Genomic DNA, 4,279 nt, shown 5'->3' on the forward strand with positions numbered 1-4,279 from the left:
GTGCCCGCTGACAGCGATCAACCGACTGTGTGCCCGCTGACAGCGATCAACCGACTGTGTGCCCGCTGACAGCGATCAACCGACTGTGTGCCCGCGGACAGCGATCAACAGACTGTGTGCCCGCGGACAGCGATCAACCGACTGTGTGCCCGCGGACAGCGATCAACCGACTGTGTGCCCGCGGACAGCGATCAACCGACTGTGTGCCCGCGGACAGCGATCAACCGACTGTGTGCCCGCTGACAGCGATCAACCGACTGTGTGCCCGCTGACAGCGATCAACCGACTGTGTGCCCGCGGACAGCGATCAACCGACTGTGTGCCCGCGGACAGCATTCGACCGTGTGCCCGCTGACAGCAATCAACCGACCGTGTGCCCGCTGACAGCAATCAACCGACCGTGTGCCCGCGGACAGCAATCAACCGACCGTGTGCCCGCGGACAGCAATCAACCGACCGTGTGCCCGCGGACAGCAATCAACCGACCGTGTGCCCGCGGACAGCAATCAACCGACCGTGTGCCCGCGGACAGCAATCAACCGACCGTGTGCCCGCGGACAGCAATCAACCGACCGTGTGCCCGCGGACAGCAATCAACCGACCGTGTGCCCGCGGACAGCAATCAACCGACCGTGTGCCCGCTGACAGCGATCAACCGACCGTGTGCCCGCTGACAGCGATCAACCGACCGTGTGCCCGCTGACAGCGATCAACCGACCGTGTGCCCGCTGACAGCGATCAACCGACCGTGTGCCCGCTGACAGCGATCAACCGACCGTGTGCCCGCTGACAGCGATCAACCGACCGTGTGCCCGCTGACAGCGATCAACCGACCGTGTGCCCGCAGACAGCGATCAACCGACCGTGTGCCCGCAGACAGCGATCAACCGACCGTGTGCCCGCTGACAGCGATCAACCGACCGTGTGCCCGCTGACAGCGATCAACCGACCGTGTGCCCGCTGACAGCGATCAACCGACCGTGTGCCCGCTGACAGCGATCAACCGACCGTGTGCCCGCTGACAGCGATCAACCGACCGTGTGCCCGCTGACAGCGATCAGCCGACCGTGTGCCCGCTGACAGCGATCAGCCGACCGTGTGCCCGCTGACAGCGATCAGCCGACCGTGTGCCCGCTGACAGCGATCAGCCGACCGTGTGCCCGCTGACAGCGATCAGCCGACCGTGTGCCCGCTGACAGCGATCAACCGACCGTGTGCCCGCTGACAGCGATCAACCGACCGTGTGCCCGCTGACAGCGATCAACCGACCGTGTGCCCGCTGACAGCGATCAACCGACCGTGTGCCCGCGGACAGCGATCAACCGACCGTGTGCCCGCGGACAGCGATCAACCGACCGTGTGCCCGCGGACAGCGATCAACCGACCGTTTGCCCGCTGACAGCGATCAACCGACCGTGTGCCCGCTGACAGCGATCAACCGACCGTGTGCCCGCTGACAGCGATCAGCCGACCGTGTGCCCGCAGACAGCGATCAGCCGACCGTGTGCCCGCTGACAGCGATCAACCGACCGTGTGCCCGCTGACAGCGATCAACCGACCGTGTGCCCGCGGACAGCGATCAACCGACCGTGTGCCCGCGGACAGCGATCAACCGACCGTGTGCCCGCTGACAGCAATCAACCGACCGTGTGCCCGCTGACAGCAATCAACCGACCGTGTGCCCGCGGACAGCAATCAACCGACCGTGTGCCCGCGGACAGCAATCAACCGACCGTGTGCCCGCTGACAGCGATCAACCGACCGTGTGCCCGCTGACAGCGATCAACCGACCGTGTGCCCGCTGACAGCAATCAACCGACCGTGTGCCCGCTGACAGCGATCAACCGACCGTGTGCCCGCTGACAGCGATCAACCGACCGTGTGCCCGCTGACAGCGATCAACCGACCGTGTGCCCGCTGACAGCGATCAACCGACCGTGTGCCCGCTGACAGCGATCAGCCGACCGTGTGCCCGCTGACAGCGATCAGCCGACCGTGTGCCCGCTGACAGCGATCAGCCGACCGTGTGCCCGCTGACAGCGATCAACCGACCGTGTGCCCGCTGACAGCGATCAACCGACCGTGTGCCCGCTGACAGCGATCAACCGACCGTGTGCCCGCAGACAGCGATCAACCGACCGTGTGCCCGCTGACAGCGATCAACCGACCGTGTGCCCGCTGACAGCGATCAACCGACCGTGTGCCCGCTGACAGCGATCAACCGACCGTGTGCCCGCTGACAGCGATCAACCGACCGTGTGCCCGCTGACAGCGATCAACCGACCGTGTGCCCGCTGACAGCGATCAACCGACCGTGTGCCCGCTGACAGCGATCAACCGACCGTGTGCCCGCTGACAGCGATCAACCGACCGTGTGCCTGCTGACAGCGATCAACCGACTGTGTGCCTGCTGACAGCGATCAACCGACTGTGTGCCTGCTGACAGCGATCAACCGACTGTGTGCCTGCTGACAGCGATCAACTGACTGTGTGCCTGCTGACAGCACCACAAATGCACCTCTGTGAAGTAGCCCCTAACAGGGCACTGGTTTTTAGCTCACCTTATCATTGAGTGACTATCGGCCCGTGTAAACTGGCAGTTGTTCATGAACGACTGGCTGTCGGCAGTGAATGGAAGTGGGCGGCCAGAAGAGACCTCCGGCCGCTGCGCCTCCATTCTCTGAACTATTGTTCCTATGTGAAAGCAAGGAGCCATAAGGCCCTTTTACACGGACCGACAGTCGTTTCGGCGACTGCTCAAGCTCTGACATCACCGCTAAGGTCGTCAGCGCTCGTGCAGTGGTTAACAACAGAAAATCCTTCCAGCGGCTCGCGGTCTTCTCAATCAGGCAGCAATCCAGCGAGTGCTAACGAGGTAGTATAAGCTGACAGAAAAGTCATCCTAAACAACCATCATGACAAGTGAGCGATAGTTTCACTTTCACGCATTTTGAGCAATAATCAGTGCGTGTAAATGGGCCTATAGTCTGTGGGATAGCAATCGCGTGCTTATGTGCCCAACAGTTGTGCCATGTGAAGTTACCTGTAGGCAGTTAAGGCCCATTTAGAAGGGACGAGTGTCAGGCAAACGATGCCCGACACTCGTCCCCACACATACTAGCTCCCATGCTGCTGCACAGGAGAGCTAGTATCACTGGCTCACATTGGTGCAGCTGCAGATTTCTCTCCTGGCTGCGGCTGCAGATTTCTCTCCTGGCTCCCCCGCCCCTCTCCATTGACATAACATAGCGGCGCTTCAGAACTGAACGGCTGCTGTTTACACTGATCGATCAGCTCATCGTTCATCATTCATGCTGCATAAACGATGGATGATTCAGCCGCTCCATGAGGACAGTTATGCTGTGAGGACAATTTTGCTGCATCTGCAGCGCTGCAAGGCGATTGTCACTGTGTCTTGGGCGGTGAGGATAGTTTTGCTGTGGCCCTGTGAGGTGACTGTCGCTGCGTCTGCGGTGCTGTAGAGAGACTTTCGCTGCGGTGCTATGAGGTGATTGTCGCCTCGGGGTGCCTTTTGCTGCGCCTGCGGTGCTGTGAGGCGATGGTCGCTGCATCTGTGAGGTGATAGCTGCTGCGGGGTGAGTTTTGCTGCGCCTGCGGTGCTGTGAGGCGATGGTTGCTACAGTCTGTGAGGTGATTGCCGCCACGGGGTGCCTTTTGCTGCGCCTGCGGTGCTGTGAGGCGATGGTTGCTACAGTCTGTGAGGTGATTGCCGCCACGGGGTGCCTTTTGCTGCGTCTGCGGTGCTGTGAGGCGATGGTTGCTACAGTCTGTGAGGTGATTGCCGCCGCGGGGTGCCTTTTGCTGCGTCTGCGGTGCTGTGAGGCGATGGTCGCTGCATCTGTGAGGTGATTGTCGCTGCGCGGTGAGTTTTGCTGTGAGGCGATGGTTGCTACAGTCTGTGAGGTGATTGCCGCTGCGGGGTGAGTTTTGCTGCGCCTGCTGTGCTGTGAGGCGATGGTTGCTACAGTCTGTAAGGTGATTGCCGCCGCGGGGTGCCTTTTGCTGCGGCACTGCGGTGCCCTCTCTGTGCCCCTCCTGCCTGTGGTGTCCTGTGACAGGAATCTGAGAGACAGCAGCCATGCCAGCAGGCGTCCTCGGCTTTACCGCCCATAGTTAGTCCCAATTCACATCCTGCCACAGGTGACTGCGGCGCAGGCGGGTAGACACTGGCGCCCATTAGCACACAGGAGGTGATTGGTGCCGCCCGCTGGGCGCCCGGGGCGGCGCAGGCTGCTCGTCGCTAGGTGTGTCTTGTGGG

This window comes from Eleutherodactylus coqui, chromosome 4 (genome assembly GCF_035609145.1).
Source record: "Eleutherodactylus coqui strain aEleCoq1 chromosome 4, aEleCoq1.hap1, whole genome shotgun sequence".
Lineage (NCBI taxonomy): Eukaryota > Metazoa > Chordata > Amphibia > Anura > Eleutherodactylidae > Eleutherodactylus > Eleutherodactylus coqui.